This window comes from Pinus tabuliformis, chromosome 4_2, assembly GCF_031772625.1.
Source record: "Pinus tabuliformis cultivar Carrire ecotype Pingquan chromosome 4_2, CPIR1, whole genome shotgun sequence".
NCBI lineage: Eukaryota > Viridiplantae > Streptophyta > Pinopsida > Pinales > Pinaceae > Pinus > Pinus tabuliformis.
In genome coordinates, this window is record NC_142304.1 from 793462701 (window position 1) to 793480500 (window position 17800).

The following is a 17800-nucleotide window of genomic DNA, read 5'->3' on the forward strand; positions in this document are numbered from 1 at the left end:
CACTTCAGGACTTTGGGTCATCACTGTATTTCCATGTGACTAATGATGCATAGAAGAAGCTTGAGTTTACAATAGATTTGGGGATATTTGTGGGGTACACTGATACACCCCACAACTATCGGGTGTACTTGCCAACCAGGAGGATGACAGTGATTTGCAAGGATGTCAGATTCGATGAGGAGAAAGCCATGCGAGTTTCTCTTGAGAGGGAGCTTCAACTACATGAGTTTGAGGAGATTTTAGCTCTTAAGGTTAAGGAGCCTCAGACTGATGTGGAGTAGCCACATGTAGAGGATCTAGGAGTGGAGAAGTTCACTTAGGCAGAGTCTTTCAGAGATGGGAGAAAGTGCACCGGAGAGGAAGATAGATTGTTGTCGAATGCTAGGGAGAATGTGGGAGAACCCAAATCACAATGCATATATAGGAGGTCACCTGACAGGTACACTGGATACATGGCTCTTGTGAGGGTATTTGTTGTGATAGAGCCATCACCCTTTGAGGAAGCAGTGCAGTAGTTGATTTGGGTTGATGTCATGCTATAGAAGTACGACTCCATAGTTTGTAATAGTGTTTGGGATGTGGTCTCAAGACCGAAGGATAAGTCCATGGTGAGCTTCCGGTGGCTTTACACGGTAAAGTAAGCTGAAGATGGTAGTGTGGATAAGGCTATGTTTGTGGCCCATGGATTTTCACAAATAGAGGGGATTGACTACAATGAGACCTTTGCTCCTGTTGCAAGGTACTCATAAATCAGATCTATATTGGCACTATCATCGCAGATGGGTTGGAAGATACATCATATGGATTTAAAGAGAACCTTCCTTAATGACACAATTGAGGAAGAGGTGTACATAGACAAGCCTGAAGGTTTTGAAACCTTTGACCGTTAATCACATGTGTGTCAGCTCAAGACAACGTTGTATGGGTTGAATCAAGCACCTCATGCTTGGTAAACCAAGATAGGCAGATACTTCACCGAGTTAGGCTTCATGAAGAGTGAAGCAAATGAAAACCTATACCACATAGTAGTGGAAGATAAATTGTTGATCATTGTACATATATGTTAACAATCTCATATTGACAGGTGATGATCAACTGATCAAATATTGCAAGGAGGACCTTGTAAGAGATTTTGAGATGAAGGACTTGGGGCTCATGCATTACTTTCTGAGCATGGAAGTATGGAAGAGTGATGGGGATTTGTTTTTATCTCAAGACAAGTATGCCAACAAGATACTCAGGAGGTTCCACATGGAGAGCTACAAGCTTATGGAGACTCCTCTAGCTGGTAATTGAAGGAAGGGTGATGCTACTTCGGGAGAGGTAGTGGAAGCTATTGTTCATATACAACTTGTGGGTTCACTCATGTACTCGGTGAACACACGACCAAATTTATTCTATGTAGTTAACCAGTTGATTCAAGCAATAGTTAGGCCTACCAAGTTGTATTGGAAGGCGGAAAAGCATGTATTGAGATACCTCAAGGGAACTGCTCAGTATGAATTATGGTACAGATGAACATAGGGAGTGAAGCTTCAAGGCTTCATGGATGCAGATTGGGTGGGGATTCCATCCAACCAGAAAAGCACGTCATGAGGGATTTTCAGTATTGGGTCAGCAGCAGTTTCCTAGTACAGTAGGAAACAAAGATCAGTTACACTCAGTTCTGCAAAGGTAGAGTACATGGCTACGAGCCAGGCATCATGTGAGGCCATTTAGATGAGGAAGATCCCCGTTGGTATGTTTGGTTGGCAGATGGATCCAATGGTGATTTACTACGATAATTAGAGTTGTATCAAACTCTCTAAAAATCCAGTTTTTCATGATAGGTTCAAGCACATTGATATATGATATCATCATTTATGGGATTATGTATTGAGGCAGATCATGTTGTTAGAGTACATTTCCATGGAGGAGCAAGATGTTGACATTTTGACAAAGGCATTGTCAAGATATAAATTCGAGTTTCACTGAGACAGGATTCGGGTAGCAGATAATCCTTTTCTTGTTGAGAGGGAGTGTTAAAAAATGGCAACAAGAAATTCCAGTTTAATTTTCCCTTGAATTAAACTATGAATTAAAATTGAATTATATTCTCATAACAACTTGTAAATAGTTAATTAAGTTTAATTAACTTAAATAGCTTAGGAATTTCGAGTTGGAAGTCTTTTGGAAGTCATGTATATGTTCTCCATAAATTTTAGGGGTCCAGTATGAGTTTAGATTGAGTTGTAATTAGATAACTCAACTTACTGAGTTATAGTTAGTTAAAATAGTTCTAACTATTTGTTGAGCTAGTAGATGATTAGTAGTCAGTTAGTGCAATGGTGAATCCACAAGTGCTACTCCAGATAACTAAAGATTCACACATCAGAAACTCATGCATGTCAGTTTTGAGAAAGACCCAGTTGAGACTAGAGTGCAGGGACATTGTACTATCAGTTGTTTGATTTACTGAGTCGTAAATATCATGCATGCAATCACGAAGAGGACCTAATTAGGATTGCACAATTTTGAAAGCATGAATTCCCTTTAAATATTTGCTATTCATCCTAGGAGTTGTGCAAGGAAATAGGGGCCTGGCAGGCATTGGAAATTGGCTAAGTGTTGGCTAATAGCGGGCTTGTGAGGTAAAAAGTTGGGCATACTTGTGTGGAATTATTCTAGTGAGAACAAGATTTGTATCTTCACTCATATTTTATATTAATGCAATACAAATAGGCGTGGTTTTGAGCAATGACTTTCCCAGAAAAAATTATTCTGTTATGTGCCATTGATTTGTCTGCTTCTTGTTCATATCGTTTCCATAAATCTATTAGTTTCCGCTATTTGAAAGTAGATGTAGATTCTTGTCTCTTATTTTAGTATATTACATGAGCTTGTGAATCTACAGCAAAATCTACATGATTGTTTCCCAAGGCTATGGATTGATTGAAAGAATTGATTGCATTTTATTCAATATCGAGATTAGAAAATTAGGAATCATCCAAGAATGGAAGCACATTTTTTGACATGGAGGATTTTCAAAAAGAGAAGAAATATTGAAAGCATCATCACCTTCCTACTCCTCTACCTGTGTAATTTGACTACCTTGTATCTAATCACAATTTGAACCAGCAACTCAAAAATCAAGAGAGTGTGAAAAACTAGTTGGTGGAGCAAATTGGTAAGGTAGATCATGGTACAAAGATTCATGGCATGTAGATGATAGAGGATAATAGAAATCTAGATCAGATTTGAGACTATAGTTATGAATAGTAACATCATCTTGCAGAATGGAGGAGTTAGTATTCACCATGGGCTTCATGAGCCATTTTGGGATTTCCTCCATTGAACTTGAGTCATGACAAGTGGAAGAAGAATGAGGAGATGGATTAGGAATTTGATTAGAATGTCTCCTAACTTTATTGTCATCACAAGGAGGCACCCTCATCGAAACTGGAAAAGGAAGAAAAGGAAAAAAAGGAATAGCAGGTTCCTCCTCTGAAATTAGGGGTTCCTTATGGTTTACAAGAGTTGGGGAAGCAGAAACATCAGGTGGTTTGGATTCACTGTGCAAAGATATATGAACCAAATACTTGAAATTTTGTTTAAATAAATCCCAACCTATATTTTTTTTAGGAAATTCATAGCAAAGGTGAAGGAAATGATAAGAGAAATCCCCAATTAATTCATTAGGATTCATTCTTAGTTGAATAATTTTTTTTTTTTTTCCGGGGAAAATAGAGTTCGTAATTTTATTCATAAAATGAAGAAAATTACATGTTGTAGATGCTAGTAGCATATGCAAATAAGCCGTCCATGAGGAGGACAGAAACAAAAAAAAAAGGAAATTATTTTACAAATAGCCGCAATCCTAATCTTTGCGGCCCTTTTTCTTCTCCACTCTACGCCAACCTTGTGTGTCAGGGGAGGAAACAATGAGAGCCCGCGTGGGTTCCAGATTGTTCACTGGAGATTCCTTGTCGGATTCAGAGCCTTCCGAACCATGAGTTCTTTTGATGCCCCCTACATCCAACTGGGGATTTTGCTGTGGTTGAAATTGGGGCGGTTCCGGATGAGGATTTGGGGAGATATCCTTATGTGTAGCCTGCTGTTCCATATTTGTGTCCAATTCCTCTTGGTTGACTACCTGATCTGAAGATATGTCCTCTTCTTCCAGCGGTTCTGTGTGTTGCCAACCATTGGGCTTTTTTTTCCCCTTGTTCTTGTTTCCTTTGGGATTCTTTTTAACCAGGGGGCAGTCAAAATGGAGGTGTCCTGTTTGCCTGCAGCTGCGACATCTGAAAGCGGTATTTTCATAGTCAAGGGGCTGAACCCGCTGAGAGTTATTGAAGATCAGTGTGATATGTTCAGGCAGTCCCTGACTCATATCCACTTCAACGCAGATTCTGGCGAAAGAGAAGATACCTTTGCTTAATCTGTCCTCGTCCATTTTGATGAATTTCCCTAAGGTATTCCCAATGGCTGCTAGAGCTAAGTGATGCTAGAAATGTAGTGGGAGATTATGAAGCCGCACCCAAACCGGCATAGTTGTGATTTTCATAGTGTTTGCATCAAAATCAGTGAACCAAGGGGTAACAAAAAGACCAGCATTACCCCAAAACCAAGGCCCATCGGTAATGATACTATCCCTTTCTTCTTCTGTATGGAAGCCAACAATGAAGAAGCCCTTTGAGCATAGATGAATATCGCATTCTGTAGTCCAATTGGAATAAATCCACTGATGTAATGCATCAGATTTTGGCCAGAAGCCATTGAATCTACATATTATAGCAGTTTTAGTGAAAGCAGAGTGTAGAGCTGTTACCTCTGGCATTGAAACTTGGAGCCTTGGGGATTCCAGTTTTTGATCTACTATATATGGGCCTGGTAGCTCTGTTAGTGTCTCTGGTTTGTTCTGCATTTTTTCTTTGCCCTTGACTGCGTCACGGAATGAAGCTGGCGCCTTTGAACCAGAGCCCTTGCTTCCACCACGCAACCTTAGGTTGAGAAGTATGGTTGTATCTTGACTGATCCCATATTCCTGAATAGTATGTTGGTCCTGTAGACATCGTCCAGCGCAGATCAGGTTCTGTTGATTTAATGGTATTCCAAGCTGTTGTTGTATTTCTTTCTTGAGCTCTTGTATGGTTGTGCCCATACGAAGTCGCATGCATCGATGGCCTTCCACAGTAGATTTTATAAATATTTGAATCCTATTTTCATCCTGGTAGCATTCAGCCACCTTGTGGGTGAGCTTCTGAGGGTTATATGTGTTCTGTGTCATTTTCTTCGCTCCCCTGTTTTTATGCATCTCATTTGTATTATTCCCCGTCTCTGCTCCCAACGCAGAAGTAGCCACTGTGGACCGTCCCCTTGCTACTTTGCTGGGATTTCGCTGTCCAAATGGGATCCAGGTTGTCGATACAGAGCATAGCTCTAAATCGGTACCATTATCAGCCTGGGCACTGGTGTCTTCCTCACGCTTGTGTCCCCCAGGGCGCGCGACAAAGGAAAGGGCAAGAGCCGCCGAGGGCCGCACTGAACAGTTATTGTCAAACAAGAGATTTTGCAACCAAGCCTCCATTGCCAAGTTCAATGTGCAGGTCTGTTGCTTCATGATAATCCTAGAAATAATCTGGTTCAAAAAAATACTAAAAATCACCTCCTCTGTATAAGCGAGGTTCTCAGCGACCAACAGATAGATAGTATCAATGCCCATGATGTCAAGGGAGACGATTAGAAAGGGAGTCCGTCCAGCGACCATCCCCGGGCTCGAAAAACCTCCGGGAGTTCCCGTCGCAACCCCCTGCTGTATACCTTGGGCGAGCAAAAGTCCCCATTCAGGCCTTGAAATGCTGTTGGGTATATAGTCTCCTAGTCCCGATCCCTGTGCATGATTCAAACTATGGCGAGATACCCACTGCCTCCTTTGTGCCCCCAAACCCGTCTGTTTCAACAAGAAACAGGGCATCCGGTGAGGGCAAAACTCCGAGAGCCCATGTGCGCCAGGTAGATTACTCGTTAACAATGCACTCATGTGGTAGAGAAACCCCCAATGCCGCCAAGATTCCTGGCCTCCATGGCAGCCCCACAGGCCAATAGCAGGCAGGGGCAAGGCGGCCGCACCCAGGAAATTGTTCTTGCACAGAGTAAACCCTAGCTCCATCGTTTTTTTCTATCGAAAAAAAGAGATAAACGTCCTTAGTTGAATAATTATTTTAAGAACATCTCGATAATTATACCTATCAAATGATTTATCATAATCTCCTTCACAATCTGGTTGAATGAATGGATCAAAGAAACAATTAATGTATGATACCATCTCTTAACACGACCTTCAAATGTGAGGGTGAGCAATATAGCCATAACATCCTTACAATATATTCCATTAGAAAGGAAAAATCGGACAACTTGAAACAAATGTTTTTGAAGAGTCAATTCATCCTTGCCATCAAACTTAAATTGAGACATGTTATGAAAAAATTTCGCTCTTAAATTGGGATAGTAATATTAATCTCTTTAGAAAAACATATCATGATTATGGTTTGGGGAAGAGCCATTTTGAATAAGAGATTCAAAGAATACTCAATGGGCATAACATGTCATTTGGACCTCCTTCTAGCACCATTTGTTTGACAGTGCTAGAAATATGTCAACCAATGGGGTCTCGCCGATGTGAAGTCCCAATTATACCTCATACTATTTGGAATAGGAGCCCCATCCAGAGTATTAACCTGGTTGCCATATATTATTATAGATTTCCCTTGGCTCTAACTGTCAACAAAACATTCTCAATATGATAAGCACTAAAATAATGAAAATAGTTCAACTACTTTAGCACAAGTGAAAAAAAAAATAAACTACAAACATTCACAGAACAGTCTTACAAATATTCATAATCCATGCATGAAGAACATGTTCACCAGCAGGATTCATATATTAAGTAAAATTTCCTAGGCATATGTATACAATGAACACTACTAGCTCCAATAGTGGAGCATTGGAGTCACTCCTCTCTCCCCAAAAGAACTAGTCTATCTCTTTAATTCCTTGAGGGAGGATCCAATGTGAGTAAAATCATTTTCTCATGAGGGTGTATATATAACTAAGAGATGATGTTTCACCTTCCTTGTGACTCTTTGAATACCCTCATGATTGTTTGAATTCCTATGAATTTTCAAATTTACATGACTCTTCATACTTTGAACATGTCCTTTGGACTTCCAATTTACAATACATTTTGAATAGATAATTACATAATTCACAATAATGATGCAGCATATGATGACTCATGATGGGACATCACATGATACCAATGACATGGACTGCATGATGATGTCGCAGTGCCAAGATGTCCTTCTTGATTCTTCTTTCTTTCTGTCTTGCATAAGAGATGTATCCAATGATTCATATATATGTGAGATATGCTTTTTTCTTCGTATATACACTCCAAACGGTTGTGAATCAGATCAAGTGGTCGTGCAGTCCTGGTCTTTGGTCTTCTATTGTAATCAAATGTTCTTTCGTCTTCTTACCTCATGATCATCCTTTCTCCTCGTCTCCTTATGATTCTTTTAGCATGTCCTCCTTCTCCATCTCCTTCTTCATCATCTTTCCAAAGCATGATAGAGTTCCTACATCTACAATGCAATCATGAAAAGATGACATCAGTCCTATAAATCCCTAGTCTAACATGTTGCATGATGATCCACTAACTGAGCTGGAACTAGGTGGTAGGCCAAGGGAGAGGCTCAATTACTGCGTATTTATGCAACTCAATAAGTCAATGGTTAGGCTTGAGCCTTGATACTGCACAATACGTAGTACAAGCCTGGATTGAGCAAAGAGATTGCACAGTTGGGGAACTTAGGGAGCCAAGCTTAGGGGTTTTGCACAGTTTCATCCAACTGTGTAGTTCTAGGATAGAAATAAGTCTTGGTGATTGCACAGTTTCACATTTCAAGAGATTGGGGTTGAGCTTGAGTTCAGAGATTATGCAGTGTGCAGTTGGGGCTAGGTTGGAGGGTTGAATTGCACAGTTTCAGTGCTCGAGCAAGTCCTGGGAGGCAGAAACTGTACATTGTATAGTTTCAAGAGGAAAGGTTGCAGCTTGAGGGCTAGGACTACACAATGAGTTCATAAAGTTTAGATGAGGCTAAGTTGCTGGGAATTTTCCGAAATTTGGCTGAGTGTGGGATAAGTGAAACTGATGTGAACAGTGATAGGACTTGACTATGATAACACAATTAAAAACTTGAAAACACAACATGTATCATCTGAAACACATGAACACATACTACCCTTAGTGCGACAACCTTTTTGACAACTTTTGTCAAGTACAACACTAAAGATACACTTTACGATGACAATGATGACACTTGTGTGAGAGTGCGTGAAACTTTGGAAATGATTGCAAAACATGCCTTCATGATAATAACAACTCATCATCACAAATATTTCCCCTTGAAACAAATGAAAACTTCACTTCACATGATAAGCGGAAATTCCCTCGTCAAAATATGACACTTCCTATATGAAAAAAAGAGTGCAAACGATACTTGCGATATGTGAATGACGGTGAAAAAAACACATGCTAGGGCAAAGATAACATGAAAATGACACTAATCAAAGGCAGAGAAAGTGAAAGCGACAACCATAAACATGAAAACAACACTTGTGATGGTGAAAGTGTGCAAAATCAACAGTTGGAGAAACTCACCAAAATAGAAGTATGATTGTAAACAAAGTGAGGGACTGTTGATATCAGTACACATTGATTGTTGACAAGGATTGGGCATCGCACATGCATATTATTGATGGAACGTGTTATGCTTGTTCAAGATTGCGTAAAATAATGTGATCATGGATTTTTGCACACTGAGCATGTGTGAGAAAGTGACTTCGACACTTCTAATCCATGAAGGGAGCTCAAAAAGCATTAGCTAACAAAGAAGTGACTATGGAATGACTGATCACAAGATCCACAGTAGGCTCCAAAATTCCAATGTACGTAATATTTTGGAGGGTGTTTGTCGTAGCAACAATGCATTCATACAAGCTTAGCACTCTTTAGGTGTTTTCCTCTTCTTTGATGCTTGCACTCATTATGATGCTCACACTTAGTATAATGTATGTATTGAAAAAAAAAAAAACCTAACCCTGAAATTAACCCATATCGACAAATTCAAGAATGGCAAGAATAAATTTTAAGTGAGATCACCTTCATCTGCTCAAGCAAAGGAACATTCAATGTTTCAATTTGTTATATGGATCATAATCACTCAAAACCATGTCAATACAAGTCATGATGGAGCATAGGGAAAAAGTAATAAGGGATTAGAATCTGAGTGTAGAATAGTGATCAATAATATAGAGAAATCATCGAGACCTAGAGCAATTGTTCATCCACAACATACACACAACAAGATTAATCTTGTCACAACCAATCGACTTCAGCATGAGGTGACCCAAGTTACATAAATGGGTTATCCCAACCAATAACAATAAAGCTATCACATCTAAAAGTAATCAGTCTTTACCCCAAATCACAACCTTTGAATGATCTAAAATCCCGATCGAAATTGATACTAGTTTATTAAATTTTTAAAAGTGTATGCATATAATTAAAAACAACCATTAAAAAGAGCTCAATTTAACTGTCATAGGAAACTTGAAAGGAAAATTGCAGAAAAATAAACATCAAGAATGAAGTACACAAGAGAAAATGACACCAACACGTTGATAACAGAGTTCGACTATCTTCAAGCCTACCTCTTCGGGCCCGATCTTTAATGGGGAGGCCTTTTTATTAAAATTTTCAAAAATCAACAAAGTACATATAAAAATTCTTCAACTACAATCCAAACTACAATCCAAACTGGCTATGTTGTATTATGCTCTGTCTCTGGATCATGTATCAACTTTCGGATCTGAAAAAGGCTTCCTTGTTTGCCTAGAATGTCTCTCCAAATTTTTGTTGTCTCGATGGTCTGTCACTGGATAAAAACCCCTTGCTGCACTAATATTTCACTTGTCCCTCCTATAGCGTAATGGAAATTTTTTATAAAAAATGTGAGAGGTTAGGGGATCAAATCCCGACCTCCCCACCGTGGCGGTGTGATACGATATCATAAAAATAATTACGTTTATCACCATATCCACAATATAATGACTTGCATAACCTTATCCCTCCACCATACTTTAATATATACGTTGCATTAAAATATGTCATCGGTTGAATTAAGATTTAGTGGCGGAGTTTGTTAATTGAACGAGGATAATATATATGGCGGAGCCGCCAAAAACAGTGGACTCCGCATTTTTTATCCATTTGGATAATGCATACCCTTTAAAAATATATGGTGGGGTATGTTAAACAAGGACCAAAGTAGTGGTATAACGGTAAAGCATTGGATTTTCTTTCGAGAGGTTGTGGGATCAAATCTCATCCAACTTGTCGATTTTACTAACAACATTTTCACCAGTCCTACAAGGTCATGTGTCACCCTCCGATAGGGCCACGTGTCGCCTCAAGATTGCTCCAAAATCAACCAACCATGCAATGAAATGTTTTAATCTCTGGAAGCACCACGTGTTGTTTGGAACCATGACCAAATTTTGACCAGTCTACAAGGCCATGTGTCACCCTCTAATAGGGCCACATGTCACCTTAGGATTGGTCCAAAATCAACCAACCATGCAATGACACTTGTCAAGCTCTGGAAAAACCACGTGTCAGTCAGAAACATGACCCCGAAACCCTTACTGCTAGAACCTTGAGTTGACCGTTGACTATGGAACCCTAATCGTTGACTTTGACTTTGACGATTTGACCTTGGACTTTTTTCCCTTCTTAGACCTGAACTTTTAATTTGCATAACTTCTTCATATGAAGTCAAATTTCTCATGTTCAATTTAATTTTGATTCAGAATGATGAAATATACACAATGAATTTGGTTTCAAAAGTATCTAACAATTTTTGTTTTTGAGCATTTTCGGGAACTTTGAGCATATTTTTGGATCCTCCATATCACTCCTTGATCATTTCGGATCATTCAGATCATTTCTCCCCACTAAGACCTTTTGGACCACCAAAAGGTTGTCTATATTGTTTGAAGGTGAAGACAATGTCTCTCCACCTACCCAGTGTCTTTGGGCCAACCTGTTCTGAATCTGTACATGTTACTCATCCACACAATCATCAGTACAACATAAAAATTGCAAAGCACATTGTTCCATTTTCCATCCATATCTACATCCATGTTTGTTGTTATCAACCACATATTATTGAATATAAACAAGTTGAATAACAACACTGAACATACTGACATAAATGAAATTGTACCCTATTGACTCTTCATAACTGGAACACAACTCAACTTATCATGCAATGATACTTGTTGTACAATTTCATATTCCTTAACCACATTATTTTTATTTGTTTTAGTTGTTTTATGCTTAGGTGTCATCAATGGTACAAACATAGTTTTACTTGCATAAGCTTTCCTCTTTAACTGTTCCATTGTTTGAAAAGATTTTTTTGACTTTATAGGATGAGAATGCATAATATATCCAATTCATCTTTTAAACAAATGATATCGATTTTTCTCCTTGTAGAAAATTTCCTTTCAACCATATAAATAAGGGCTACCTAAGACCATTCTACATCCATCTAGCGGCACTACATCACATATGACCTTATCCACAAATTGAGATGTGATTGCAAATTGTAAGACACATTGCTTAGTTACTGGAAATTTATGGTTTTTGCTCATCCCATTTAGTGTGTAAGGTATACTATTATTTTTAGTTTTTAATCCCAGCTGCTTAACCAATTCCTCATAAATTAGATTAGCTTGAGACTCGTTATCTAAAAAAGTGTCGATCTTGGTATGCTTCATAATGACCCTGATATGAAATCATTTGCATTTTTCTATATCACATGAACTATGAGAATCATTACCATCATCAGAATTACCTGCAAAACCTACTACAATTTGAGCATCATCACCTAGTTCTGAACCCAAATATGTTGACACTATTGTTGCTCCAATGTTTTTCTTACCCTTGTTTCCTTTAAACCACTTTGGTTGCTTTTCAGGGTGTAGTTGCAATCAATGTTCTTCATCATGCCCCTCCTCCTTGCAATTCTTTCAAGAGATTTTTTCCTATTCCATTGTAATGGAATTTGTCATGTTAGTTTTTCCCTTTCCTTTGCCCTATTTTTTGGATGATGATTCTAATGATACACCAACTCTAGTTTTTGCTTCTTCAATGTAAGTTGCTTGAAAATCTACTTCATCCAGGTTAGTAAGACTAAACATGAATACAATATTACAAATGTATTCAAGTAATCCTCCTATATATTTCATTAGTGTTTCTTGTGTATGTAAGGGAATATCAAGCATTAATGCCTCCTTGCTAAATTCATTTGTGTATTCTTTAACTGATTGTCATTTCTTAACTTTAAGACATTGTCATTATATTAAGGCTTTCTCCTTATATCCCAACGGGTAGAATTTCTTTCTAAGTGGAGAAACAAAATCACTTCATGATGGAAAAATATTACCAATCTATTGAGTCCCATGTTGTAACTTACTCTTCCACCATATGAGTGTGGTTCCTTCTAAACTAAGTGAAGCCAATCGAACCTTGACCACATCGTCAAAAATATACTGCACACTACAATACACCGCCATATGTTTAATCCAGTTATCAAGTTTCACAACATTGATTTCACCATTATACATGGGTAAGTCGAATTTCACATCCAATTTAAGAAAAGGTTTTGGAGAAGATGATTCAAGTTGACCACCAGAAAGATAATAAATTGGATATTTCTTATCATCGACAGTTTCTATTTTTTTACCTAAATCAGATGGTCCCTCATCTTTAGATTTTTCAGAGTGCAATGCCTCAGCTTCCTCATCTTTTGGTTTATCTTCCTTTTTCACCTATTTGAACTCATGGTACATCTCCTCAACCATGGCTCGCAAGGTCATGAAAGAATCCACAAAGCCTACATTAGATCCAAAAGGATGATTGCCTCTTCCTTCTTCAACCATCTCTTCTCCTTGAGTTGTCCTTCTTCTCGATCCAAATTTTGTATCTCCTTCAACAACTTCTCCTTCACCACATATCGACTTGCTCCTGGTGATCATGCACACATAAACCAAACTATCAATAACTACTCTGATACTCATTGATCTGAAATCCCAATCGAAATTGATATTGGTTTATTAAATTTTTAAAATTGCATGCATGTAATTAAAAACCACCATTAAAAAGAGGTCAATTTAACTATCATAGGAAACTTTAAAGGAAATTTGCAGCGACATAAACATCAATAATGAAGTACACAAGAGAAAATGACACCATCACGTTGATAATGGAGTTCGGCTATCTTCAAGCCTTCCTCTTTGGTCCTGGTCTTTAATGGGGAGGCATTTTTATTAAAATTTTCAAAAATCATCAAAATTACATATAAAATGCTTCAACTACAATCCAAACTGACTATTTTGTATTCTTCTTTGTCTCTGGATCTTGTAACAACTTTTGGATTTGAAAAAGGCTTCCTGGTTTCCCTAGAATGTCTCTCCAAAGTTTTGTTGTCCCGATGTTTTGTCACTAGATAGAAACCCCTTGCTACACTAATACTTCACTTGTCCCTCCTGTAGCGAGATGGAAAACTTTTATAACAAAAGTTGAGAGGTCGAGGGGTCAAATCCTGACCTCCCCACTATGGTGGTGTGATACGATATCATAACAATATTTTTTTATGTTTATCACCATATCCACATTAAAACAACTCACACAACATTATCCCTCCACCATACTTTAATGTATGTCGCATTAAAATATGTCGTCAGTTGAATTAAGATTCAACGGAAGAGTTTTTTAATTGGAGGAGGATAAATGATATATGGCGGAGCCACCAACAATGGCGAGCTCTGCCTTTTTTATGCATTTGGATAATGCATACCCTTTAACAATAAGCAGTGAGGTATGTTAAATAAGGACCAAAGTAATGGCATAATGTTAAAGCGTTGGATTTGTTGTTGAGAGGTCGCAGGATCGAATCCTGTCCAATCCGTTGGTTTTCCTAACAAACATTTGACCAATCCTACAAGGCCACGTGTCACCTCAAGATTGGTCCAAAATCAACCAACCACATAACGAGACTTGTCAAGCTCTAGAAGCGCCACGTGTTGGTCAGAACCATGAGCCTAGAAGACTGACCACTGGAACCCTAAGTTGATCGTTGACTGTTGGAACCCTGATCGTTGACTTTCACTTTCACCAGTTGACCTTTGACTTTTTACCTTGCTTGGACCTGAACTTTGAATTTGCATAAGTTCTTCATACGAAGTCAGATTTCTCTTGTTCAAGTTATGTTGGATTCAAAATGATGAAATCTATGCAATTAAGCTAGTTTCGAAAAGAATCTGACAACTTTGAGTTTTGAGCATTTTATGAAACTTTGATCATATTTTGGATCCTCCATATCATTCCTTGATCATTTCAAATCATTCAAATCATTGAAATGTTCGACAGTAAACCCAAAAAGGTACTCAAGTCATGAACATGAATAAAAAAAAAAATGTACGAGAACAAACACCTAGATCAATGAATGACGAATTGAGATAGAACCAAATCTAATAGTTTTAGGTCAAAATCGAAACCCTCATGAAATAATATGATAGATCCAAAACCTATGCAAGAAAATAATTGTGTATTGCATTGAAAAAATAAAGATTCAATTCCAACTCATATATTCACAAAACTATTGCAAACATGAAATAGGAATCTTCAATATGAGAGTAATGCAATATCAAAGGATCAACAGACAAATTCACACCATGTTTTAAATCAAATCTACAACAATGCTTCAATCACATTACACACACACATTAACTCTATAGATGATATACACACTACAACAAAACAGGTAATTTACACCATATTTAGCACCAGATTTTAGTGTATTTTTCTCTCCATTGGGATGATCAACCCGACACTAAATCTAGCTCTATTGCACAATTTTTAAAGCATCCTTTTTTGCATCTTCTTTTTACGCCAAATTTTGCATTATATTTTGCACCATATTTTGCATCAAGATTTTCATTTGGTTTTACAACAAGTTTTGCTTCTAGTTTTGTGCCATTTTTTGCATCTATTTTTGCATCATTTTTTGCTTCTTGTTTTGTGCCATTCTTTGCTTCTATTTTTGTGTCGTGATTTGCATCGAGTTTTACACCATCTTTTTCATCTGATTTAGTCCCTTTTTTGGCATCGAGTTTGTGACAGTTTTTGCATGTAGTCTTATGCCATTTTTTGCTTCTAATTTTGTACTTATTTTTACATATATTTTTGCATCATTTGTTCTGCCTTTTTTTACATCATTTTTTGCATCTAATTTTGCACCATATGTTGAATCTGATTTAGTGCCAAAATTTTCATCCATTTTTGCACCATTTTTTTCATCCACTTTTTCGTTTCATTTGTCTCCCTTTTTTGCATCCTATTTTGCACCTAATTTTGCATCATTTGTTGCATCCAATTTAACATCATTTTTAACAACATTTCTTGCATCCAATTTTTCATCCTTTTGAGCATCTAAATTTTCACCCTATGTTGGACCATGTGTTGCATCCACCTTTGAATCCCATTTTGTGTCTAATGTTACGTTCAATTTTGAGCCATTTTTTCTGTCTACGTTTGCATTTGTTTTTGCACCAAGTTTTGAATCATTTGTTGCACCTCATTTTGCATCCAATGTTGCATCCAAATTTGAGCCATTTTTTGCCCATTTTCGCACCATTTTTTCTACTTTTATGTCCAATTTTTCACCATTTTTTATGTCCAATTTTGCATCCTTTTTGGTGTCTAATTTTGCATCCTTTTTGGCATCCAAATTTGCATCCTTTTTTATGCCACATTTTGTGTCCACATTTGCATCTCATTTTGCACCTAGATTTTAGTCTGAATTTTCATCTAGTTATGCATCATTTTTGGCATCCTTAGTTTCACCATTTTTTAGTCCCATTTTGCTTCTTGTTTTGTGTCTTTTCTTACATCCTTTTTGCACCCAAATTTTCATCCTAATTTTACACCATTATTTGCATCCTCATTTTGGTGTCCATTTTTACATCCTTGTTTGTGCCCAATTTGGTATCTTTTTGTATGCCCTATTTTGTTCCCTTCTTTGTGTCTAGTTTTACACCCTTTTTTAATTCTACTTTAAAACCCTTTTTGTCTCATTGTTTGCATCTTGTTTTAATGGCTAGTTTAACATCCAATTCTACTCCCAATTTTGCATCGATGGTTACATCCACTTTTGGCTTCTTGTTTAGAGTTTTACTTTTACTTCCATTTTACTAATTTTATTACATAGTGAAATATATTACAATTTCTAAATATCATTTTGCTGTAGGATTTAATGCACCGTTAGATGAACATAAAACCCTCTCAGTTTATCCTAGAAACCTAAGATAGACTGATTAAGAGAAAGGTTGTTCTAGGGCTCAAGATTCTTAGTAGATCAAGATGTAGAGTATAGATTAAGAAAAGAAGAATGAATTCATGTGAGTCCTCGCATGTAGGTCTTGTTGGAGTTGGAGTTTTTAGTGTCGCTGGGAAGTGCTCCTAGATAGCTCCAAATCTTGGTCCTACACACAAGAGAGAGAACAAAGAAAACTTCACAACATAATATCTTGATAGTTTAAACTATCATAAACATATAAATATTACTGAATAAATAAATATAAACCAAAATCCCATACATTCATTAGTTAAATAGGATAAGTAAAGAATGAATAGTAGCATATGGAAGGAAGAACGAATAATCTATATTAATAAAGGAGTTGGAGGAAAGTTACAACCATACAACACCTCCCCCAACTCCTAGCTCCAAAACTCTCCCTCTCAATATAGATTTCAGCAACGTGACAATACATGAATTCCCATCATGTCCAAAATGGCCAAGCCTCCAATATATAGGAAAGTGAAGGCTATGAAGATTTCCCAATTTCCTCATTATTTCAATTTTGGAAAAAGCTTTTGGGTGAATAATGTTTCCTCATATAAAAATGACATTTTGCACTTTTTAGATGCTTTTGTACTTTGGAAAAAGCTTCCCCATGCTTTATGGCTCTTTCCCACTTTTGTATGCTTTTATCTTTTAGGAAAATTCTAAAGATGAGGATAAAGAGATCACATTCCACCATATGAGTTTCTGAAAGTGAACAAGAGTGTCAAATTCTAGTTAATTTGAGCTTTTTCCCTCACATTAGAGGAATTTTCATTTTAAAATGTTAACATTGAATTTCCATGTCATAATGTGTAAGCCAATCAAAATCCTTTAAAATTTAAAAGACATATAGGTGTGACTATGCAGTGAATTTTTTTTAATAATATAACTTACCTAATTTATCAGCCCAAGTGACCCAAAACTATATTAAATATTAAAAATAAAATTAATATGTTAATCTATAAAAGTTAGAATATCTAGAATATTTTTAATGAAGGGTAAATCATGGCGTGTTAAATAAATAAATTTAAATTTAAATTTTCTTAAATTTTGTGTTAATAAATTAATTTCAATATAAAATACATGTAGATGGTTATTTTTGATAAAAGTGACGTTTATTTGGGTAATTTAAATTTCTTTTAAATTTTGAATTTGCTTTTCTAATTTAAATTTTATTAAATGTTGTGTTAATATATTAATTTAAATATAAAATACATATACAGTTATTTTCATAAATGTGACATTTATTTGTGTAATTTTGGTAAAATAATAATAAAAATGATATA